This window comes from Hyperolius riggenbachi, chromosome 1 (assembly GCF_040937935.1).
Source record: "Hyperolius riggenbachi isolate aHypRig1 chromosome 1, aHypRig1.pri, whole genome shotgun sequence".
NCBI classification, from domain to species: domain Eukaryota; kingdom Metazoa; phylum Chordata; class Amphibia; order Anura; family Hyperoliidae; genus Hyperolius; species Hyperolius riggenbachi.
In genome coordinates this window covers 508,147,017-508,173,809 of record NC_090646.1, presented here as the reverse complement: position 1 = coordinate 508,173,809, position 26,793 = coordinate 508,147,017, and positions in this window count along the sequence as shown.

Genomic DNA, 26,793 nt, shown 5'->3' with positions numbered 1-26,793 from the left:
GAACACGCATGCAGATGCTCTGACTGATGTCTGACTGGATTCGCTGCATGCTTCTTTCAGGTGTGTGATTCAGACACTACTGCAGCCAAAGAGATCAGCAGGATAGCCAGGAACCTGGTATTGCTTAAAAGGAAATTAATATAGAAGCCTTGCTTTAGGTTCCCTTTATAGAGGAACTGAGGTGAAAATAACGTAATGGAAAAAATGCTTAATTGTTTACAATAATTACTTATTAATGATTTAGTATGTTTTTGCTCATTGTAAAATCTTTCCTCTCCCTGATTTACATTCTGAAATGTATCACATGGTGACATCTTTACTGCTGGTAGGCGATGTCTGTGGAAGGAGATGTTGCTTTTTTGGCAGTTGGAAACAGCTGTTATTTCCCACAATGCAACTAGTCTCCCACAGTGTGATGTCTGTACCTAGGTGCTGACATCACATTGTGAGAGGTGTTTCACCACAATATCAGCCATACTGATGATCCGTTTGAAAAAAGGTAAAGATTTCTTGTGGGACAGGCAATATCGACTATTGATTGGGATAAAGTTCAATCCTTGGTTACGGTTCCTCTTTAACAATAGATAGCAGTGAATCAAAGGAAGCAATACAGTGACTTTATCTCCAGGTGAGATAAACCTGGTTGCCGGTGCCTAATCCTCTATTGGGTTACCACCTCCCCTTATTCCAAGGTTTAATCTAAATCCAATATGAGAGGGTACTCTACAGATTTTCAAACTTGTGTTTACTCTACATGTTACGGAGGTACAACCCCTTCATCAGATCTACAGAGAGCAGTGCTCACCTAGGGAAAAAATAAACAACATAAATCACCTACAGGAATGAATGAATACAGTAAACCTACTAGGGTAAGCATATCAAGATTCAGACAGTGTCACATTTCTGACGTATGCATTTGAACAGGTTTGTTTGAAGTTTACAGAGCAATTTATGGCTGAGAAAGGAACACTAGTTGCCTTTGGCAGGCTCAGGTTTCAATTGTGCCCTTGCCATTAACCCTGGAGCCTGTCTATAGTGCTGAAAACTTTTTTTGCCAGCATGCAATCTATTTTCTTCTCTAAATTGGTGGCAACATGCGCACAGATTACATTTCCAACCCTGCTGAAAGTAATCCCCTGCCTGTAAGTGAGTGCAGGTCTCCTGAGCAATAATAATGTTTTGTAGAATTGTGATGGTTTTTAACACGCCTAAACTGTACAGTAATTTGCGATTCTGTTTTCTAGTCCTGATGCTCTAAACCAGCTTTTCTGCCGCAGACGGCTGTAGCCCGAGCAGCGTAATAATCACACTGGCCTTTGAGTACACATCAAATTTATGGCCACTGCAATATTTTAGCAAAGGCACTTTTTGAAGGAGGAATGGTCTGCAAAGCAATTAGAATGAAAAAGAGCTTCGGCTGCCTTTGGCCCAGCAAGACTTTAATCTGTCAACTTCCCAAATTTATACTGCTGCAGAAGGCTCTGTGCAGGTCTGGGACAGACACTTTCTGCTTCCATTTTCCTAAACTATTTGTAAGCAATTTGTGCTAATCCAAGGCTACAAATGTCTTCACACAGTGAAATGCTGTCACAGGCTTAAAAGAGCCCCCAAAACAAATTGCAATGTTTATCAGCCTCTCTCAGCTGCATTTCTAAAGGAGCGACAGCATGAGATTTGCTAAATGAAAGAAACGGCATCAGATTGTTTTTTTTTTCTGAAATGTGTTTCAAGACTTTGATATAAGTTGGATTTCATTTGCACACAGGATTTGATCTATTTCCCTAAACTCCCTGCTCAGAGGCTCCCCCGAACAATGCAATCATTTAAAGAGGTGTTATTAGCAGAAATCTGCTAGTCTGGCAGGAGGCCACCATCAGCTAACTTTGACCTTCGTGATTGAGGTTGCCAACATAGCCCACTATTAATTAACAGCAAAGCACAACACAAGCTGGGGAGAAAATGAAATGCAAATACCGTAGTCTGTTAAGTAAATGATGCACAGGATGTATGATTCTCGTACATATGAGCCTGAATTTTGTGCACAAAACTATAGAAGGTATTTCCTAGAATGGCGCACACAACTGAAGGGCACCTGCTCCTGCTTATACACTTCAAGACAGAAAAACACATCCTTGTCCTTATCAAGCTATTTATGCTAAGTGTCTAAGAGTAGGTAGGTTAATAGTCTAGAATAACTTTGGTCGCACAATAAAAGCAAATGTATATAAGCTGTGTATCTTTTGAAGTATTCACTACTCTCGTAATGTCAAGGGAGTTCCCTCGAGGCTTTTTGCAATCACTGCCTGGCATCCCACATAGCAAGTCAAGTTGCGCTCGTGCTTTAAAGGGAACCTGAGGTGAGAGGGTTATTGAGGCTGACATGTTTATTTCCTTTTAAAGGGGAGCTGTCAGCCATACTATGTCAGAAAGAAAAAACACATGCTGTATATAAGTAGATAAATACTTGCTCTACTTACATATCATATGTATTGCACTTGTCCACATTGTGATTTTTCTATAGTAAAAAAAGAGAAAATCCTTCTTAGGATTCTCCATTTTAACGGTGTCTATCTTGAAGCCAATTCTGATGTCATTTCCTCCCTTACTCTCCTCTGCCTGATTGTGTATGCATTGCCCTCCCTACTCCCAGTCTTCAGGCACTCCCACCCAGCTCTGCAATAGAAAGTGCATTGTCTCAGCATGGGAAATATTGGCCAACCAGAGAGAAACAGAGGTGTGGGAGGGGAAAACAGGAGGGAAAGAGGCTTCAGCCAATCAGGCTGCATTAGTTACGTCTGAGAGGAAAGTAAAGAAGCAAAAAAAGACAACCCAGCAGGCCCTGCAACTTCCTTTGTACGACAGTGTACCAAATAAGAGTCAGGTAAACTGGGGAAGGATCATTTATCAGCAAGAAAAGTAATAGTGATTTTTTTAACTTTGGATTGCACGGTTAGTATCCTTATTAATTGTTACCAGATAAAAATAATGAATTGATTTTTTATTTTATGCCTGACAGTTACAATTTAAATAATGCACGTTCCCTGGCTGTCCTGCTGACCCTCTGCCTCTAATACTTTAAGCCATAGACCCTGAACAAGAGTGCAGATCAGATGTCTGTGACAAATCTCACAAGATTAACTGCATACTTGTTTCAGGTAACCAGAAAGAGCAGCAGGACTGCCAGGCAACTGGTATCATTTAAAAGAAAATAAATATGGCAGCTTCAATATGTCTAACACCTCAGGTTCCTTTTAAGCCTGGGCTACTGCACATAAATTTACACAGGGAGGAAACATTTTTATAATAAAATACTAAAGCAAACCTGCAGATAATAGTAAAACAGAAGTGCCAGGAAGGATAATATTAACTAAAAACAGATTAAAAAGGGAAGTAGTGGTGGACTTGCCTCCCCATTGTTGATTCGATTTGTCAGATTCAGATAAAAACGTTATTACATACACCACAAATCGACACGTTTCGCAGGTGTGACCTGCTTCTTCAAGCAGTATAAGGAGTAACTAAATCAAGCTCTTTGGTAAGCCAAGCCCCTTTACCGGAAAAGTGTGCATGCTGAGGCTCTACTTGGACACCATTACACTGAGCAATGGACTTACAGAAGGATGACGTTTTCCTTTATGATACTCCAGTAGTTACAGGTCTTTTGGCTGTACTGAATTGTTGCACAGCCGATAGAAAACTCTTTCAACTCTGAGCGAGTTGTATATGAAATTATCAAGACAAATCTATTTGAGCCTTAAAAGCTGAGAAACCGCTCCTGAAGAAGTGAACAACATTCATTAAAAAGTTCACAAAATGCAATGAGTTTAAAGACTAACCTCAGCTATTTGCAATTTAATAATTACCTATTGTGATTGTGCTACTCTGTGTATGGGCACAAGCCCCAACTTGTAGTCAATTGAAGCTGAAACCAGTAAACTATAATATCAAATAAGTCAATCCCGTTAGTTTTTGTATTATATTTGATGACAGAAGTCATGTATTGATATAAACTTCATAAACAACATTTATGCTGATTGCTAAGTGTGCTGTTATGTGCTGACTTTGTGACATTTTGTCTATATTGATGTTCATTGTAAATAAAGTTTAAGCATTTTAACTATAGACAAATGAGCTAATGCATGACCTTTATATGAATTAATTTATTTAGCATGAAATCCCCCAAATAACCCTTATTAGCCATTTTTGTTCTATTGTTCCTACATAACACGGTTCAGGGAAAACTACACTTTATTTATTTATTTTATCAATACTTACCTAGATGGGATATGCCCAATAGGTTCTATAGAGGGTGCATGATTCTGCTTATGGTATTTTGACCAAACAATATTTACTGCCGATGAGGAAACAGAGGGACTGACACTGTGCAACTTTGAAGCTGGTACACAGGAAAACCAGAAGATATGGGCCAGTGGCATAGCTAAGGAGCTGTAGGCCCCGATGCAAGTTTTACAATGGGGCCTCCCAAGCACGCTATATATAACAATTGATACGGCGCACCAAAACCTGCCAATGGCGAATACAGTGTCTGAGGTGCAAGAAGGGGATGGGGAACCGTGTGTTAATGATTACCACTATTCAAAGTATCTACAGAAGTCATTATTATGAGCACAGGACCAATAGAGAGGTAATACTGCAGTTGAGGGAGGGCCCTTTGGGGCTCCTCTGGCCCAAGGACCCCGATGCGGTTGCTACCTCTGCAACCCCTGTTGCTACGCCCCTGATGTGGGCACAGGCACATTTGAGATTTTCTGCCTCAGAAACAATTTTAAAGCACAACTGAACTGAGAGGCACATGGTGGCTGCCATATTTATTTTCTTTTAAGCAATGCCAGTTGCCTGGCCACCCTGCTAATCGCTTTGGCTGCTGTAGTGTCTGAATCACAGACCTGAAACAAGCATGCAGCTAATCCAGTCATACTTCAGTCAGAAACACCTGATCTGCATATGCTTGTTCAGAATCTATGTCTAAAAGCATTAGAGGCAAGAATCAGCAGGACAGCCAGGCAATTGGCATAATTGAAAAGTAAATAAATATGTTTGTTTGTATTTGTTCCAAACATTTAACTTTTTCGGTAAAAAAAATAAGCTGTTCATAGTGTGATAGGGTGTCAGTTGCCTTGCAAGAGAAGGTTGTGGATGGAATATATGTGTCACCTCGTTTGAGGTATTGGGTTAGATAAAGCTCCAGGAAAAAAAACAACAAAAAAAAAACTGCATGAGTAAAATAGGCTCTTTCAAGAGCCGGTTTAGGGTCCTGGAGTTGGCCAGGGGAGAGTGGGTGGGTTCCCTGGCCATCTGGCCCAGCCCGGGTTTTACACCTGTGCAGGGTGGAGCACAGGTGCTGTATAAAAGTCAGCCAGGCTGACCAGGAAGGAGCTCACTGGGTTCCTAAACTCTGGAGGGAACAGAGCTCTCACGCATGGAGGAAAAACTAATCTTTGCATGTCTAAATGTAAGTTGCCATTTGCTGGACTGTCTTATTGAAACCCTGTTTATGTGTAGTCAGTTAGGGACTAAAAGTGAGACAGGTAGTTGCTCAGCCGAGCAAGGTTTTGTTTGCTGTTTGTATTTTCTGGCAACTGTTTATTTTCAAAAATAAACCAGGCAGGAGCCTGACTTTTACAAAATTGGAAGCCTGCTGTCTCGTCTATGAACTTTCCCATCCCCGTTGCTAGGGGAAACCGCTACAATTGGTGGAGGATGCAGGCAAGCGAGACAGCAAGTACTGCAGCCAAGTCTTAAAGGGGAAAGGCACCAATTTTCAAACTTAAGAGGAGGCTGAAAAATTTTTGATCCTCAGACATGGAGGACGTTCTCAAACAACTGTTGATCGCTAACGCAGCACAGCAACAGGCTAATGCAGGCCAGAGAGAGACCAACGCCCAGTTGTTGCAGTCGGTCGCAGCACAGCAACAGGCTAATGAAGCCCAGCAAGAGGCTAACCGACTGTTGGCCGCACAACTATCGGACGTGGCCACAGCTGTGGAAGAGGATCGTAAAACCCTTACAGAGGTGGTGCAGCAGTTGGCACAACGCACTAGGGAGGGGAACCCGGATTCTCGCAGTAACACGGGATCCATTCGAGCCAGCCACTTTCTTCAAAAGATGACACCACACGATGATGTGGAGGCCTTCCTCCATACCTTTGAACGGACTGCAGAGAGGGAGGCCTGGCCTACAGCTGAGTGGGCCGGACTGATGGCGCCTTTCCTAAGTGGGGACTCTCAGAAAGCATACTTTGACTTGGCCCCAGAGGATGCTAAAAGTTATGAGAAACTAAAAGCAGAGATACTTCGCCGACTGGGCGTCACTCCCGCTGTACGGGCCCAGCGTGTGCATAAGTGGACTTACCGCCCTGAAGTGTCACCACGATCACAGATGCATGACCTGGTTTATCTGGTGAAAAAGTGGTTACAGCCCGAGACCCTTACACCTGCCCAGATCGTGGAGAGGGTCACTATGGATCAGTTCCTCAGATCTCTGCCTCCTAAACTGCGTAAGTGGGTGAGCCATGCCGATCCAACGTCAGCCAACGACCTGGTCGAGATGATTGAGCGCTTCATTGCTGCGGAGGATTTCCTAGCCTGGTCTCCAGCAAAGGAGGCTACCCTGCAGAGGCGAGTCCCTCACCTAGCTGGTGGAAGGAGGGCTGCTCCCCGGGAACCCGGAGGTGACAGACAGTATGGTGAGAAACCCAAAGATGAAATTAAAGGCAGTACAAACTTTCCCTCGGGAGTACGCAACCTCATACAGTGTTGGAGATGCAATGAATGGGGTCATATTGCGGCTCGGTGTCCCTTACCTGCGGAGGCTATGGAGTGTGACTACGCTCGAAAGATGTCCCTCTTCGCCCGGCCGGTATGTACTGTTGATACTGACTTACACATGTCAGTTGTGAAAATGAATGGAAGATTTGTTCATGCGTTGCTAGATTCAGGCAGTTTAGTGACTCTAGTGCATGCTAAACTGGTGAACTCTGATCAGCTTAATGAACCCCGCATTGGGGTCATTTGCATACATGGTGACTCTAAAAGTTATCCCACTGCTTTTGTGACTTTTGAAACTGATTGTGGAACTGTTTGCCATGAGGTGGGTGTGTCCTCAGTGCTGTTGCATAGCGTAATTCTGGGAAGAGACTTTCCACATTTCTGGGAATTATGGAGGGGTAAAGAACCCTGAACTTCATCTCCTAACAAGGACTCAGAGAACTGTACCCCTGAAAATGAGGTACCCAGGGAGATTTTGAGTAATCTGGGTGCCAATGGCAATGAAGCTGATATTTCTCCCTTGACTGTGTTTGCAGGTGAACCCGAAGTTCCTCTGGAGCCTTCCATAGAGCCTGCGATGCGGGATTTGGAGGTCTCCAGAGATAACTTTGGGACAGCCCAGCTGAGGGATCCCACCCTGACTAGGGCCTGGGAAAATGTCATTATGATTGATGGTACACCTCAGGGGTCTGAGACGGAAAATGCATTTCCTCATTTTGTGGTGGTAAATGACCTATTGTACCGAATGAACCAGGTGAGAGAAAGCCTGGTCGAGCAGTTGGTAGTGCCCCAACCCTTTCGCAAAACGGTGTTAGACCTAGCTCATAAGCATGTCCTGGGGGGTCACCTCGGGGCCGAGAAGACTCAGCAACGGGTCTTACAGAGGTTCTATTGGCCAGGTATCTTTGCCGATGTAAAGAGATTTTGTGAATCTTGCCCAGACTGCCAATTGACGGCCCCGATGGCTCACTTCCGAGGCCCTCTGGTTCCCTTGCCTATTATTGATATACCTTTTGAGCGGATGGCAATGGATCTGGTTGGGCCCCTTGGTAAGTCAGCCAGGGGTCACCAATACATTCTTGTGATCTTAGATTACGCTACACGCTACCCTGAGGCAATACCGTTAAGAAACATGGCCTCTAAGACCATTGCAAAAGAGTTAATGCATGTGTTCTCCCGCACTGGTATACCAAAGGAGATCCTCACGGATCAGGGAACCCCCTTTATGTCAAAAATCATGAAGGAGTTGTGCAGACTTCTGGGAATAAAGCAGCTCCGCACATCGGTCTACCATCCACAGACCGATGGGCTGGTGGAGCGATTTAACAAGACTCTAAAAGGGATGTTAAAGAAAGTTGTAGAAAAAGATGGTAGAGATTGGGACTGTCTTCTACCATATCTCATGTTTGCGGTTAGAGAAGTTCCCCAGTCCTCTACGGGGTTTTCTCCGTTTGAACTAGTGTACGGGAGACGTCCTCGGGGACTTCTTGACATTGCGAAAGAATCGTGGGAACAAGAATCCACTCCCCACAAGAGCGTAATTGAACACGTATCTAGCATGCAAGATAGGATCTCTGCTGTTATGCCAGTCGTTCGGGAACACATGCAACGAGCACAAGAAGCCCAAAGTCGGGTTTACAACCGATCAGCCAAGGTGAGGTCTTTCAACCCTGGGGATCGTGTGTTGGTCTTGATTCCCACTGTGGAAAGCAAGTTCTTGGCAAAGTGGCAGGGGCCGTATGAAATTCGTGAGAAAGTGAGTGAAGTTAACTATAAAGTTTACCAGCCAGATAAACGAAAGAAAGAGCAAATTTACCATGTCAATCTGATAAAGCCGTGGAAAGATAGAGAGGTTATGTCAGCCACTGTGCAGGTGCATTCCACCATCCAGGAGGGGGTGCGAGAGGTAAAAATTGCAGATTCACTGTCCAGCGTCCAAAAGCAGGAGGTCAGAGAATTCTTACAAAGGAATGCCGATGTGTTTTCAGAGTTACCAGGTTGTACCTCCATTATCAAACATGACATTATTACGGATGACAAAGTTCGCGTTCGCCTAAAGCCCTATAGAATTCCAGAAGCTCGCAGGCAGGCTGTAAAAAAAGAGGTTGAAAAAATGCTAGAATTGGGAGTCATTGAAAGGTCTACAAGTGAGTGGAGTAGCCCCATTGTTTTAGTCCCAAAACCAGATGGGTCCCTGAGATTTTGTAATGATTTCCGTAAGTTAAATGCAGTGTCAAAATTCGATGCCTACCCGATGCCGAGAATTGATGAGCTGACTGAGAGATTAGGACCAGCAAGATATATTACAACTCTGGATCTTACTAGGGGTTACTGGCAGGTCCCGTTAACAAATAAAGCTAGAGAGAAGACTGCGTTCTCCACCCCTTATGGCCTATTCCAGTATATACGCATGCCCTTTGGATTGCAGGGAGCCCCTGCAACATTTCAGCGTATGATGGATGAGATATTGCGCCCACATCAGCACTTTGCAGCAGCATATTTGGATGATGTGGTCGTGTTTAGCATGGACTGGGAAAGTCATCTCCATAAACTTCAGGCGGTGGTAAATTCAATAAGACAGGCAGGGTTAACCGCCAACCCAAAGAAATGCACGATAGGATTAGAGGAGGCCCGTTACCTGGGACACATAATTGGGCGGGGTCTCATAAAGCCACAGCTAAACAAAGTGGAAGCTATCAAAGACTGGCCTAGGCCAACCACAAAAAAACAGGTGAGGACGTTTCTTGGCATGATAGGGTACTATCGGAAGTTTATCCCGAATTTTGCCACTACAGCAGCCCCATTAACAGACTTAACAAAAGGGAAGGAGTCAGTAATGGGGAAATGGAATCCTGAAGCGGAAAGAGCATTTCAAGAGCTGAAATTAGCTCTTTGTAATCAACCAGTGTTAATCGCCCCAAATTTTAAAAGCCAGTTTATAGTGCAAACGGATGCTTCAAGTGTGGGCTTGGGGGCGGTCCTGTCACAGTTGGTCAGAGGTGAGGAGCACCCAGTGGTTTATTTGAGCCGAAAGTTGACACCTGCTGAGAAGAACTATAGCATCGTGGAGCGAGAGTGTTTGGCGATTAAATGGGCACTGGAATCTCTACGATACTATCTGTTAGGGCGGAAGTTCAGGCTCATCACTGATCACTCACCCCTGACCTGGATGTCCCAGGCCAAAGAAAGAAATGCTAGGGTTACCAGATGGTTCCTATCCCTTCAGAATTTCACTTTCATCATTGAACATCGTGCAGGGAAATTGCAAGGTAATGCGGATGCCTTATCAAGGACACACTGTATGGTCGCAAACAGTGTCCGACCCCACGGGTTCGAACAGAGGGGGGGGATATGTGATAGGGTGTCAGTTGCCTTGCAAGAGAAGGTTGTGGATGGAATATATGTGTCACCTCGTTTGAGGTATTGGGTTAGATAAAGCTCCAGGAAAAAAAAAAAAAAAAAAAAAAACTGCATGAGTAAAATAGGCTCTTTCAAGAGCCGGTTTAGGGTCCTGGAGTTGGCCAGGGGAGAGTGGGTGGGTTCCCTGGCCATCTGGCCCAGCCCGGGTTTTACACCTGTGCAGGGTGGAGCACAGGTGCTGTATAAAAGTCAGCCAGGCTGACCAGGAAGGAGCTCACTGGGTTCCTAAACTCTGGAGGGAACAGAGCTCTCACGCATGGAGGAAAAACTAATCTTTGCATGTCTAAATGTAAGTTGCCATTTGCTGGACTGTCTTATTGAAACCCTGTTTATGTGTAGTCAGTTAGGGACTAAAAGTGAGACAGGTAGTTGCTCAGCCGAGCAAGGTTTTGTTTGCTGTTTGTATTTTCTGGCAACTGTTTATTTTCAAAAATAAACCAGGCAGGAGCCTGACTTTTACAAAATTGGAAGCCTGCTGTCTCGTCTATGAACTTTCCCATCCCCGTTGCTAGGGGAAACCGCTACAATAGTAACACAGAATTAGAAACATGCCATACATTCTTAAAATCATGAAACTTTTTTGTAAATGTCCCTGGTCGGTTTAAACTCAGAAATTACTTAATTTACAGTATAATAAAACAACACATGTTCAGAGAAATTTGAAATGTTAACATGATTTCTGGATCTGTATAAAAAATTATGACTTTTCATAGCTTATGTAAACAATTTCTAAAATTAAAACAACATATGGATGAAAGTGAATCATCATGTCTTTTTAAACCATTATTCTTTGCCATTCTCCAGCCCCAGTTTCACAGAGGCTCTTTTCACAGTCATCCTTGTTTTGCTTAGCAGTCACAGTGGATTTCCCTGGAAAGCATTGTCAATAACAAAGAAAGTATCACTATCCACTCTCTATTTGCCATGCACAAAATCTTATGACAAAAGGTCCTCTTCATCTACCATGGATGTTGAATAGTACACTGTTGACTTATTTCTTTGCAATGAATTACGCAAAACACAACAAATGTACACTTCAGTCCATTTTGCCCATCAATGTTAGTCCTATTGAAGTCTTTGTGAAAAATACAAAACTGGTTGGCAAGGATGCTAAAAGCATTTTCCGCAACCTTCCATGCCCTACACATTCTGTAGCTGGAAATGCAGCACTCATAGTTAAGAGTTCTCTGAGGATAGGGTTTTAACATGTTTTCATGCAGCGCAAAGGCCTCATCTGCAGTAAAAAGACAAATTAAGCAGATGTTAAGGAACAGTGTTCTGAGAAGGAGGTTTCTCCTTTGAGCACAATTTTTCATAAAAGACAGTTTGCTCCATATTTGACATTAGCCAGGACCATAAGCACAATGCTAAATCATCCTTTGTTTAGCAGCAGAATGCAGCGAGAATGGACAGTGAGTGCTGTGTTGCAATCAAAAGAAAAGAAAAAGAAAAGAAGAACATGGAGCAAAAGGTACACAAGAGAAAGAAAGAAAGAAAGAAAGATACAAAAAAGGACAAAAAAGACGAAAGTGTAAGAACAGAAAAAGAACAAAGTTTACAGATTTAAAGCAAGGCACAAAAGCGAAAAAAAAAAAAAAAAAGCAATGAAGATACAGAACAGTATAACTGTTACTAGCTGTTGGCCGCAACGCATACGATCGCACGCCCGCCATCTCCCCCGCTATGCACTGTGCTGCTGAGCGCATATGATGTGGATAGTAGTAGTGCTGTCTATGCACTTGTACCGTTCTTGCGTGTTGCACACTATACACGCTGCTGAAATGTGCACGGCACTGCGTATTATGGGAACGAGGCCTTAGTGATTTCTCTAACAGGGTATGATGCCTTTGCATTATCAGGCAGTGTTCTACATGCAATTTCTGTATCCCACAGCATTAGAAGAAGGAGGCCAAAGTTGCACATTATCACACTGAAAGTAAAATGTCACCAATAACAACAGAATTATATCACTGTAGAAATTAAAGAAAACCCGAGGTGAGCGGGATATGCCGGCTGCCATATTTATTTCCTTTTAAACAATACCAGTTGCCTGGCAGTCCTCCTTATCCTGTGAATAATACATTAAGCCATAGACCCTGAACAAGCATTCAGCCGATCAGGTACTCTGACTCGGCTGACTCAGATTTTACTTGTTCCAGGGTTTTGACTCAGATACTACTTATGCCAAAAGATCAACTGGGCTGCCACGCAACTGCCATTGTTACAAGGAAATAAATACAGCTGCCTCCATATCCGTGTAGTGGTGGATAATGTACTGGTTAAGAGCTGACACAGGAGACTCTGGGTTCAAACCTTGGCTCTTCCTGTTCAGTAAGCTAGCACCTATTCAATAGGAGACTTTGGGCAAGACTCCCTAACACTGCTACTGCCTATAGAGCGCATTCTTGTGGCTGCAGCTCTAGCTCTTTGAGTCCGCCAGGAGAAAAGCATGATATACATGTTGTGTTTCTTGTCTATTACTCTTACCTTGGGTTCCCTTTAAGTATTTATTACCTGTGAACAAAACTCTTTTTCTATGTGATTTTTAGTCTGCAGGGGGTTTGGAGATGTTTGGCTGTGAAAAGAACTGGTGTCCTCTCACTTTCATACAAAGTGATCTTGGGTTTATGCTATGATTATGACAATTACATATTTCTAATTATCTTCCAAGGCCATGTAGGGGCAGTTTATATTATCCCAGAATGAGATTATAGAAAAGGTAATTATCAGAGTTTTTTTTTTGTTTGTTTGCAGTGTTTGTAAGCACACAGTACAAACTGTATCTAAGTAGTTTTAAACACATTAAGAGCACATTGAAAACAATTAAAAAACATAGTCCCTTTTTCAATTCATTTTTTCTCCTAGGTGATATTTTCACAAATTATTAATAAAACGCCTTTCAAGACCCAAGAAAGCAAGAAAATGCTCAGAATAATTTTGGCAGTACGTTTTCACCTCCTTTTTGGTACTTTTTCATATGTGATATGCTGAGAAGTTGTTTTAAGCAGAAGATGAAAAAAGATCACCTAGGAGAAAACTTCAAAAGTAAATAATTTATCCACATTTCACTTTGTATAACAGATGACTCAACTTGCAAACAAATTTACAAAAAATCTCTCAGATCGGAACCTGTTTGTAAGTAGTAGCCTTTAAACACATTGTTTTTTATGGTATCTGGAGATTTGGTTACATTTGTCTGTGGGAAGTCGTTAGGGAGCTGTCCATGGTACTGCAGCATGAACTATTGCAGATCCACAGTATGCTCCAGTAGTAAGCAACAGTATGACGGTGCATAGGGCAGCTATAGGAAATGATGCAGCACCTTGGACAGCACTGTACCGGCTTCTCTGGGCTAGGGAAAGCCAGAATCAGAGAAATTTCTATCACAGAGATGATCAATGAACTACAAATGTGCCAGACTACAATGCAAATTTTGTTGCAATGTATACACAGATTAGAATGACAACAATCCCGATCTGCAGGAATTGCATTTGTTCAAACCAGTTTCAGCCTGCGTACTACTAATTTCATTAAAAAAAATTGTGTCAAGTCCAAATAACCAGCCACATATCTGAAGACAATAGTGCTCATTGGCAGCCTTGTTGGTTCTGACCCATAACTAACCCCCAACCATTTTTGTTATTGTCTATTTAAATTTTATGAAGTTTTGATTACTATATTTTCATACCATAAGACATACGTTTTCTTCCCCAAAATGTGTGAGAGGGGAGGAGTCAATGCATCTTATGGTCCGAGTGTGCCAGGTGTCCATCCCACAAGCAGCTGCAGAGCACAGAGGCAGTGCAGTTTCTAGGCTAAAATGCACCCAGGGCGAGTGTGTAAAAATTGCGCCCCCCCAAGCAAGGTATGGGTGCCCGCAGTATAGGTTAGCCAGGTCTAGTTGCACTTAGTATAGGTCCCCCCAGTATAGGTAGCCAAGAATAGGTATCCCAGTATAGGTAGCCAGGCATAGGTGAGCCAGTATAGTTGCCCCTGCTATAGGTTAGCCAGGTAGGTGCCTCCAGTATAGGTAGCCAGTATAGTTGCCCCCAGTATAGGTTAGATAGGCAGGCGCCCCCGGTATAAGTTAGTTAGGTAGGTGCCCCAGTACAGGTTAGCTAGGTGGGTGCCTCTAATATAGGTAGCCAGAATAGTTGCCCCCAGCATAGGTTAGATAGGTAGGTTCCCCCCAGTATAGGTTAGATGGGTAGCTGCCCCCCAGTATAGGTTAGATTAGGTAGGTGCCCCCCAGTATAGGTTAGATTAGGTAGCTGCTCCCCAGTATAGGTTAGATTAGGTAGCTGCCCCCCAGCGTAGGTTAGATTAAGTAGGTGCCCCCCAGTGTAGGTTAGATTAAGTAGGTGCCCCCCAGTGTAGGTTAGATTAGATAGGTGCCCCCCAGTGTAGGTTAGATTAGGTAGGTGCCCCCCAGTGTAGGTAAGATTAGGTAGGTTCCCCCCAGTATAGGTTAGATAGGTAGGTGCCCCCCAGCGTAGGTGAGATTAGGTAGCTGCCCCCCAGTATAGGTTAGATTAGGTAGCTGCCCCCAGCATACGTTAGATTAGGTAGCTGCCCCCCAGTATAGGTTAGATTAGGTAGCTGCCCCCCAGCATAGGTTAGATTAAGTAGGTGCCCCCCAGTGTAGGTTAGATTAGGTAGGTGCCCCCCAGTGTAGGTTAGATTAGGTAGCTGCCCCCCAGTATAGGTTAGATTAGGTAGCTGCCCCCCAGCGTAGGTTAGATTAAGTAGGTGCCCCCCAGTGTAGGTTAGATTAGGTAGGTGCCCCCCAGTGTAGGTTAGATTAGGTAGGTGCCCCCCAGTGTAGGTTAGATAGGTAGGTGCCCCCCAGCGTAGGTTAGATTAGGTAGCTGCCCCCCAGTATAGGTTAGATTAGGTAGCTGCCCCCCAGCATAGGTTAGATTAAGTAGGTGCCCCCCAGTGTAGGTTAGATTAGGTAGGTGCCCCCCAGTGTAGGTTAGATTAGGTAGCTGCCCCCCAGTATAGGTTAGATTAGGTAGCTGCCCCCCAGCGTAGGTTAGATTAAGTAGGTGCCCCCCAGTGTAGGTTAGATTAGGTAGGTGCCCCCCAGTGTAGGTTAGATTAGGTAGGTGCCCCCCAGTGTAGGTTAGATAGGTAGGTGCCCCCCAGCGTAGGTTAGATTAGGTAGCTGCCCCCCAGTATAGGTTAGATTAGGTTGGTGCCCCCCAGGGTAGGTTACATTAGGTAGGTGCCCCCCAGTGTAGGTTAGATTAGGTTGGTGCCCCCCAGGGTAGGTTACATTAGGTAGGTGCCCCCCAGCGTAGGTTAGATTAGGCAGGTGCCCCCCAGGGTAGGTTAGATAGGTAGGTCCCCTCCATAATGGAGGGGGGAGCCGGAGCCGCGGCGAGGGCAACCCGACCTCTCCCTCCCTCTCCCCGGGCCGCCCTCCGTGCTCCCCCCTCAGATGCAGAGCGCAGCAGCCAGGGAGGAAGCGCTGTAAACAACATACCTCCCTGCGTTCCAAGCGCTGCTCTCTCGCCGCCGGTCTCTTCCTCTCTGCCGCCTATACGATGATGATGCACACGCTGGTTCCTGTTAGCCGGAACTAGTGTGTGCATCATCGTATAGGCGGCAGAGAGGAAGAGACCGACGGCGAGAGAGCAGCGCTTGGAACGCAGGGAGGTATGTTGTTTACAGCGCTTCCTCCCTGGCTGCTGCTGCTGCGCTCTGCATCTGAGGGGGGAGCACGGAGGGCGGCCCGGGGAGAGGGAGGGAGAGGTCGGGCTGCCCTCCCAGCGGCTCCGGCTCCCCCCTCCATTTCAGCGCCCACCTCCCAACAGCGCCCCGGGCGGCGGCACGGGCCGCACGGCGCTAAAAACGGGCCTGCACAGAGGAAGCCATTACCTATCCAGCCAGCACTCCACATCCCCTGTCTCCTCTTCCATCTACAGCCAACACTCTGAGTCCTCCCTCTTGTTTCCCTTCCTGCATGCATTGTCACTGCATGACCCCGGCACCTGTGCACCTCCATGTTTGACCCTGGTGCCTGTGAATCGCCATGTCATGCAGTGAGAAGGCGCTAGCGAGGATACAAGCACGGAGGAATGCAAGAAATAGGACAGAGCATGCCAGCTGGAGATGGAGGAGGAGATTGAGGACTTGGCTATAGTTATACAGTCCTAAAAGGGCTGGAAAGTCTTGATACCTATTGGCAGGTTATTTGTTATAAATCTAGGCTAGGTTTTCAGGATTACTCATGTGTTCCAAAATCCTTCATTGTTCTCTAGCCCTGGAGAATGTCAGTAAATCAGAAATATCTCATCTCTCATTCCTTTATTTTTATGGTTTGCCCGTGCCATTTAAACAAACCAAGAAAGCCAAATATTTATGTGTAATTTCCCTATCTGCACCCAGATGAGTACACTAATCAACACCTGTATTGGATTGACACTCGGAGACTTGTGTGGTGTCAAATAGTGCAGCTGTGCAGCTAGACAAGGATAACAACAACCCTTTATTCAGAGAAGCTGGCTTTATCTTCCCCAGGCAGATTCTGTCTCTGAAAAATAACACAGTACAGGAAAACAGTATAATGAAGAGCCTCTAAATACATAATGTCAAAACAAACGATATGAATAATGAAAACACTGATTCTAGGATCCTGATGCAACAATAACCATAAAACATTCAACATGTGCAGAGTAAGAAGAGAATCTCGGCAAGCGTAAATAAAGTAAAACAATCTGTCAAGCTTATTCAATTAGAAAGTACAAAACACATAGAGGGTGATTTAGTAAACAAAAGTATTTAAGCGGCATTCCTTTAGCTTAGTATGGCAATACATGAAGCATGATATGATGACATCCTGCTGGGGCAGTGAGTGAGGCACGCTGCGGAAAAGACATATATTTACCTAAGAAGAGGAAAGCCTCTGGAACCCGCGTAGAGCTTTCCCGGTCCTCTCTTTGTCTCCTCAGTCCACCGATTTTCCCCGTTCAAAATGTGGGCCTTTAGCTTGGACCTTAGCTTCCAAAGCACTCGTACATGTGCAGTACGGATCCGCCCATCTTTGGAAGTACTCGGGGATGTAAGTACTTGCAAAGCCATCCAAGGAGTCCCAAAGGTGTATGCTGACATTCTTGTTGGATAACTTCAATGTGAGGCTGGGGGTGAAACAAAGGGATGTAGAGAGGACTGGGAAGGCTCTATAGAATCCAAAACTTTCTCTCTTCTCAGGTGAGTATCTCATTTTTATTCTTGTTTAAAGTTTGCTTTAATCCATGTAGGTCTCCTGCACATCATCATTAGGAGGAGCACCGGCTTTCACTACATTGTCTTTTTTTCCAAACTAAGTAAATGGAGTTTCTTAAAGAGAATCTGTATTGTTAAAATCGCACAAAAGTAAACATACCAGTGCATTAGGGGACATCTCCTATTACCCTCTGTCACAATTTCGCCGCTCCTCGCCGCATTAAAAGTGGTTAAAAACAGTTTTAAAAAGTTTGTTTATAAACAAACAAAATGGCCACCAAAAAAGGAAGTAGGTTGATGTACAGTATGCCCACACATAGAAAATACATTCATACACAAGCAGGCTGTATATATCCTTCCTTTTGTATCTCAAGAGATCATTATACACAGGCAGTGTGCATAGAGGGACCAGGAGGGGGGAGATGCATCACAGAACCACAACACTGAAGAACTTGGCAGCCTTCCAGACACAGGCTGACAAGTCTGACAAGAGAGAGATAAGTTGTTTTATTACAGAGACTGTGATAGTGGAAAGTGCTGCAGTAAGCCAGAACACATTAGAATAGCTTTTGGAACTTGTAGGATGATAAAAAACAGGATGTAATTTTTGTTACGGAGTCTCTTTAAGCCTTTGGTTGTAAGGTAGATCTCTCATCCCTATAATTACTTTAGCTGCCTGACATTAGTCTCTCTCCAAATCACTTGTAATCTGATGGCACCCATAACTACACTTCACATTCAAGGCATGACCCTAAAAGGATTTGCACAGTGGCAATATCACACTTGAATCCTGTGTATCTGACTTACTTTTTGTACATTCCAGGATTGTATTTGCTTTTGAAGCTGCTGCTTGGCATTGAGATCTGCTGGTTTGTTTATGTGCAAGCATAACTTCCTCATTCTTTTTCTTATCTGTTTTGCCCAACTGCCCCAATTCCAATGCAAATCAAGGTGCATAATATTAATCAGCATTATTCTTCACCTGCAATTTTACACATTTTAACAAGAACTTTCTGCAAAATGCCAGCAGCTTGATGTTGACATACATTTGAATTTTGAAAAAAATGCCAACATCATTATCTATTCTATTCCATACACTAAGTCATTAACAACACGACTCCGTGCCACATTATCTAAAAAAAATGATGCTCCCCTACTGGGGTTTAAAGTGTATATCACTTGATTTTACAGTCAGCTGGACAAGAAATTTTGCACGAAGAGTACTACTTTCAAGATTTAAGGTAAGGTAATGAGTTATAGAAGATCACATATGTGTTAAAAAAAACCCTTGGTGGGTAACTTAAAATGCACTTATACCCAGGTATTGCATGGTACACTTATACCCAGGTATTGCATGGTATACTTATACCCAGGTATTGCATGGTACACTTATACCCAGGTATTGCATGGTACACTTATACCCAGGTATTGCATGGTATACTTATACCCAGGTATTGCATGGTACACTTATACCCAGGTATTGCATGGTACACTTATACCCAGGTATTGCATGGTACACTTATACCCAGGTATTGCATGGTACACTTATACCCAGGTATTGCATGGTACACTTATACCCAGGTATTGCATGGTACACTTATACCCAGGTATTGCATGGTATACTTATACCCAGGTATTGCATGGTACACTTATACCCAGGTATTGCATGGTGCTTATATCTTCAGCAGAAAGCAGCACTACTTGTTACCCTGCTGTGATTCACTCATTTTGCTTTTATGGGAAAAGTGAAAAACTTCTGGTTAGACAACTGGTCATGGACTTATTCTGAAAAGATCAGCAGAGAATGCATACAGCTTTACCCAGACTCTGCTTTCCTATAACTGAAAAATTACCCTTTTTAAAAGTAAATGTTTATTGAACAAATGGAACACTTAACAAACATGGCACCTTTGATTCAGGCAATGATTAGGTTAGACAAGCTAATACAGATTAAAGCGGTATGAAACTCAAAACTGCGTTTTTGGTCTAAAACATTAAATGCAGCAAAAAACATGTATAGAAAACAACAACAACAAAAAACGAGTGGTATAATGTCACTGGAAGGAATATTGTAGTTACACTTCACTGAAGCTAGATGATAAGATTGCCAGTTGCTGGACACATTTTTATATTGTCTTGCAATTAAGAAGTTGCTGAGAAAAAAAAGTAAAGAACGGTCTCCACATCCCCCAAAGTGTTTCTGCTTTATTTATTCAGCTCACTACAGCCCAGTACAATTTGATCATTTTAGAACGGTAACAACAATCTAAGTGAAGTAGACGTTTTAATTATTGACTCTTCCAGTAACTTCAATACCATATTTTTATTATACATTTTCTGTTGTGTTTAATGTTTCAGACCAGAGATTGAATTTAAATTTCATACCATTTTAAAGGACACCTGAAGTGAGAGGGACATGGAGGTTGTCATATGTATTTCCTTTTAAAGAGGAACTTCAGCCTAAACAAACATACTGTCATTAAGTTACATTAGTTATGTTAATTAACCCCCCTGGCGGTATGAAAAATTCCGCCAGGGGGCAGCGCAGCAGTTTTTTTAATTTTTTTTAAATCATGTAGCGAGCCCAGGGCAGGATCCCGTTCAAAGAACGGGATTTCCTGGAGGGCTTCCCCCGTCGCGGGGCGGGATGACGTCACCGATGTCAGCGACGTCGGGACGTCATTGGGAGTCCCGAACCACCCCTCGGCGCTGCCTGGCACTGATTGGCCAGGCAGCGCACGGGATCTGGGGGGGGGGGCGCGCGCCGCATCAGATAGCGGCGATCGGGCGGGGGCCGGCGGCGATCAGAGTGCTGGCGCAGCTAGCAAAGTGCTAGCTGCGTCCAGCAAAAAAAAAAAATTATGAAAATCGGCCCAGCAGGGCCTGAGCGGCACCCTCCGGCGGCTTACCCCGTGTCCAGCACGGGGTTACCGCTAAGGAGGTTAAAATAGATAGGTAATATAATCTCTTACCCACCCTGTTTTAAAAGAACAGGCAAATGTTTGTGATTTCATGTGGGCAGCCATCTTTGTCATGGGGGCAGCCATCTTTTTGGTTGAAGGGATGTGACAGGGAGCAGGAGACACAGTTCCAACTGTCCTGTGTCCTCCCAGCTGTGCTCGCTAGGCTTCAAATTTCAAATAAAAGAAAAAATAAAGAAAAGAAAAAAAATTGCACCAAAACAGCAGAATGAGAACAACAACATCAGAAATCCCATCATGCTTTGCACAGCATCAGGGGAAAAATGCCCAGGCAGTTTTCTTCTGTGCAGCTAAAAATGAGGCTTGGGTAAGAAAAACAAAGTTCTGATGCTGTGAAACTGTTAAAGAAACACCAAGCCTTTTCAGTGCTGCTGAGTAGATTTTTGGTCTGGAGGTTCACTTTAAACATTACCAGTTGCCTGGCATCCTGCTTATCTTTCTGGAATCAGTAGTGTCTGACTCGCCCACCTTAAAATCAGGCATGCAGCAATCTGCATGTTTGTTAAGGGTCTCTGGATAAAAGGCAGAGGTCCAGCAGGATAGCCAGGCAATTTGCATTGTTTAAAAGGAAATAAATATCACTCCGTACCCCTCCCACTTCATGTGTCCTTTAAGTAAAATGAGGTATATACTCTGAAACAGATAACACTGCTTCATGTATTTGACAATCAAAATAGGTCCAAATCAAAACTGAAAACATTTCACTATTGGAGTGGTAGGCTGCTTTAAAAAAGTGATTTCTGTAAATGTGAAAATATTTCTTCAGGAATATCACCTTCTCAGTTAAATGTATAAAAACCTGGTGGCAAGTGTACTCTCCTCCCTCAGCACAATCATGGTATACTGTAAGTAAGATTTCACTTGGTAGGTAGCATTTCATGGAGATTCATATTTTAATTAGGTTATGAAGAGCCTACTTCAATGGCTTTTCTGTTTGATGGGTGAATGGTATGTTCTTCCATTACTCGTGTATAAATATAAAAAATATGCAACAAATTGAAATGACTACATAGGCAATCAAGTTGAATAAGTCTTTATGTGGACGGAAGAATTTCTTATTAACTTGTCTCCAACATATTTTTTTTTCTTGTTGGACTAATGCTTTGATGTGCTACATCAAAGTATCATAGATGAAATGTATCTTGGTGCCAATTTTCTAGTAACCCAGCAAAATCAATAGCATTATATCATACCATCATCATCACCACAAATTCATTTTTCTGCTTGGCTTGTTAAGCACCTTAAAGCCTTCTGCAGCCAGTGGTGAGCAATCTTATGTGATCCTTCCTAAAATGGCACTTTTTGGAGGTTCTTTCAATTTGCAAGACATTTTCTGTGCATAAAAGCAATCACATAGGTATGAAAATAAGATTATCGCAGCAGCGCACAGCAGAAACCCACTGAATGTAAATTAAATCAGTATTCAGATGTGTCATTTTTATCTGCTGTCTTCTGAACAGCATTTACCGTACTATTGGAGAGGCTCTGTTTTAAATATATTTGTGCCATTATTTAGTAGTAGCGGTAGAGTATTGTACTGTGTTAGCCATAAGTAAAAGCAAGAGGTTTTGAATCAGGATACAGTGGGATAGGAGACGACCCTGGTAGTAGGAAAAAAAATAATTATATATATATATATATATATATATATATATATATATATATATATATATATATGTGATATACTGTATATATAGGTGATTTTATATATATATATATATATATATATATATATATATATATATATATTTGCCAATAATAATTATTGGGTATATAAACTTCTTAAACAACCTTCAACAAGGAGACATCCACTTAATAAAAGAATTTTGGTATTTATTATCAATCAGCACTTTAGACAACGCGTTTTGCGGCTTAAACTGCTTCCTCAGGTCAATTAGGGTGACACCATTGAATCAGGATGACACAATTGATTGGCTAACTTAGAAAATATAAGAGTAAGCTTTTGGCTAGTCCGCCTTCATCAGAGTGAATACTGTATGCTGGCAAGATGTTAGAATAGACAGATATATACATGCAACATCAAAAGGGGATACATGTTTTTTTTTTACGCTGTCTATGTGTCAGGCAAAGTCTCAGTTATGTGAGGACTGAGTAAACAAGTAAATAAGGGGGCTTATCTGTTTATCATGAATCAGCTAACATCCTCTAAATACCCTGTTTGGATATTTTGTTTCTATTAAGGCATTGTAATGACACAGATTTATGTTTCTAAAAAATCAATGTACCTCTTATATTATTTAAGTTAGCCAATAAATGGTATCATCCTGATTCAAAACATCTTGCCATTATTTAGAGTATAAAGTCATTGAAAAGATATATCATCAGTTTACTTTTGTATGCAAAGACTATAGTATGTGTATGGAGGAAAACTCGACTTAACCAGGATTTCCTACAGTACAAGACTAACCTGCTGCAGTTCCACACTGCCCTTTCTGATGCAAAGCAGGAATACTTTACCAAGCTCATCGGAGCAAAATCTTCCAATCCCCGGTGTCTTTTTGTCACTTTCAACTCCCTGCTTAAACCCCACCCTCCGTTTCCTCCCTCTCTGCCACAGATTTAGCCACCCACTTCACCAACAAAATAGTCTCCATCCGTCAGGAAATATCCAATCTTCATTCTTCACCTCCCACCCCCTCCCAACCAACTCCTCCTCCACCCTATCCTCCCCTTACCTCCTTCACTCCTACTACCACTGAGGAAGTCAACCACCTACTGCAGACTTCCCATGCCACTACCTCCCCCCTTGACCCCATCCCTTCTGATTTACTTCAGCCCCACTTCACGGTTTTGGCCTCAGTCCTCACTACCCTGTTTAACCTCTCCCTATCCACAGGCACCTTCCCCTCTGACTTCAAGAAGGCCACAGTACTGCCCCTGCTCAAGAAACCCTCTCTCGACCCTTTGCTACCCTCCAACTACTGCCCTATCTCCCTCCACCCCTTTGCCTCAAAACTCCTTGAGCATCTGGTTCACAAACGCCTGACCCAGTACCTCAATGCCAACTCACTGCTAGACCCACTGCAATCTGGATTTTGGCTTGCCCACTCAACCGAAACTGCTCTCACCAAAGTGGTCAATGACCTTGCCTTAGCTAAAGCTGAAGGTAAATACTCCGTTCTCCTCCTCCTTGACCTTTCATCAGCTTTTGACACAGTAGATCATCCCCTACTCCTCCAGTCCATGGGCATTCACTATCTCGCCCTGACCTGGCTTTCATCCTACCTCTCCAACCGCTCCTTCATGACCTCCTTTAATGAATCCTCGTCCACCCCCAACCACCTCTTGGTGGGAGTGCCCAAGGCTCGGTCCTTGGCCCCTTACTGTTCTCTGTATACACATCCTCCATTGGCAAGGCTATCTCCTCCATGGCTTTTAACTATCATCTGTATGCAGATGACACCCAAATCTCCCTCCACACCCCTGACATATCGACCACTACCATGGACAAGGTCTCCTCCTGCCTATCAGCCATCTCCTCCTGGATGTCCGCTAGGTTCCTGAAACTGAATCTAGACAAAACTGAATTTATGATCTTTCCACCCCGGCCATCCCTGAACCTCCCAGATGTACATGTCACTGTTAACCACATTACCATTCGCCCTACCTCTCAAGCCCGCTGTCTGGGTGTCACCCTGGACTCCGCACTCTCCTTCACTCCCCACATCCAAAACCTCACAAAGTCCTGCAACTTCCACCTTCGTAACATCCGTAAGGTTTACCCTTTCCTGACCTCTGCCACCACCAAACTCCTCATCCATGCCCTCATAATTTTCTGCCTCAACTACTGCAATGCCCTTCTGTTTGGTCTCCCTATGACCCGAATAGCCCCACTGCAGTCCATCATGAATTCAGCAGCCAGAATTATCCACTCCTCTAATCACTCCACCAGGGCGGCTCCCCTCCGTGAATCCCTCCACTGGCTTCCTATCCAGTCCAGAATCAGATTCAAGATATTGTGCCTGACCTACAAATCTGTTCACAAAACCTGTCCAACCTACATTTCTGATCTTACTCAGAGATACACACCTAGCCGCTCACTCCGTTTCTCCAATGAACTTCACCTGACCCCCCCCCCCCCGCATCACACAGTCCCATGCACGCCTCCAGGACTTCTCAAGAGCTGCTCCAACACTTTGGAACTCTCTACCTCCACTCATTAGGGCAGCCCCCTCCTTCAACATCTTCAAGAAGGCCCTCAAAACTCACCTTTTCACTCTGGCCTACCACCCCTCACAATTGCTCTAAACCCACACCGGAACTCTGGTCCCTACCTTTCGTGTCTCTACCTCTCCTTTTAGATTGTAAGCCTTTGGGCAGGATCCTCCTCCTTTTGCGTCCTACCTGATCATGCACCTCCATTACTGTGCACCCATTCTATGCATTTGAGAGAACTGAACTTGCCTAATCTCCATGCTCCATCCAGTGACTAAGCATTACCTTATGCTTATACTGTGCTGTGTGATTTGGCTTTCTTGTATTCCTGTATTGTCATATTGCTGTATGTCACCCCTAAATATTGTCTGTAACCTAAATTAATGTTCAGCGCTGCATAATATGTTGGCGCTTTATAAATACAATAAATAATAATAATAATGTATGATGAGGAAAGCTCCATATACTAGAAAATCCTAATCATTCATGGGACTGTTTACAGCCTCTGCAGGCTGCTACCAATAGCTAACCTTGAAATGGTAAAGGGTGGGGGGTGGGGGGGGGGGGGGTATAACTTTACTGCCACAACAGCTATTCTGTCTTTTACAGAATTGAATTGCCCATGTATCCCTAAGGAGCATTCATCAAAGGGCTCAACACATGGAAATTATTTAGGCAGAAACACATCCAGGGGGTAATGGAGGGAGTCCTGCTTATTAGGATTATGAAGATCAATGCAATACCAATGAGTGATCATGTCCGGATATCAGTCAAGGCCACTAAGGCCATGAACTAGGGCACCAGGAAGCAAGGGGCGAGCATCGGGTTGGCACACTCATGCAGTCAAGCTGCCAAACATGTGAACCGCAGTGGTCAGGCAAGTGTCTAGGACTTGGGGGATGAAGGGAAAGCAAATGAGGGCAGCTTACTGTTTGTGACTTGAGCTGTCACTCATCACCACTGGATGCTCTTAGAGTCTGACTCTGCCTTTTACCCAGCTCCAACCTATTAGAGCTGTGGAGGCCCTGCAAAGTTTGTTACGTCACACCATGCGTGGACTCAATGATGACTGGGGAGGTGATGCACTGCTGCTGGGGCTGATGAATAGGTCAGAGAAACCCCGTGGGGCAGGTGAAGAGAGTGACTTCTCTGAATAAGAATAAAAACTTGGATTGGAGCTGCAGCAGGGCAAGAGAGAACACCACCAAGGTCTTAACCACTTTGCGACCCTGGTCATTTTCACAGTTCAGCTCAGTTCTGATTACTTTGGCAATAACTTTATCAATAACTATCACAACTAATTGATCTATGTATTGATTTTTTCAGGAAAAATTATGCTTTTCGTGGCTTATTGTTGTTTTCAGTAATTACCTTATTTTCTATGCATTTTAAAATGAAAATAGGAAAAAAAAGTGAAAAAAATACACAATTTATCCACTTTCATACATTATAGCTTTGATGTAAACAGTCCTATTGTACATAAGGCTCCCTGCACACTGCATGCAATTCCAATTCCGATTTTTAATCAGTTTTTACATACCATTCCAATTTTTAATCGTTACTGCATGCTTCGTTTTTTCTGTGTTTTTCTGTTGATAGCATTCAAGGAAAATCAGAATTGCAAATCGGCATCAGAATCAAAATCGGAATCGCAAATCGGATTTGCAGTGTGCAGGGAGCCTTAAAGGGACACTGTAGGGGGTCAGGGGAAAATGAGTGGAAGTTACCCGGGGTTTCTAATGGTCCCCCGCAGACATCCTGTGCCCGCACAGCCACTCACCAATGCTCTGGCCCTGCCTCCCGTTCACTTCTAGGATTTTAGACTTTGAAGTCTGAAAACCACTGCGCCTGCGTTGCAGTGTCCTCACTCCCACTGATGGCACCAGGAGCGTACTGCGCAGGCCCAGTATAGTCTGTGCCTGCGCCGTGCGCTCCTGGTGACATCAGGGGAAGAGAAGACACGGCAACGCAGGCGCAGTGGTTTTCAGACTTTAAAGTCTGAAATTCCAGAAGTGAACCGGAGGCGGGGCCGGAGCATCGGTGAGTGGCTGCACGGGCACAGGATGTCTGTGGGGGACCATTAGAAGCCCCAGGTAAGTTCAACGCATTTTCCCCCGACCCCCCTACAGTGTCCCTTTAAACCCACACATTTTATTTGGCTATCTCTCCTGTTTATTTAACCACTTGCCGACCGCGCA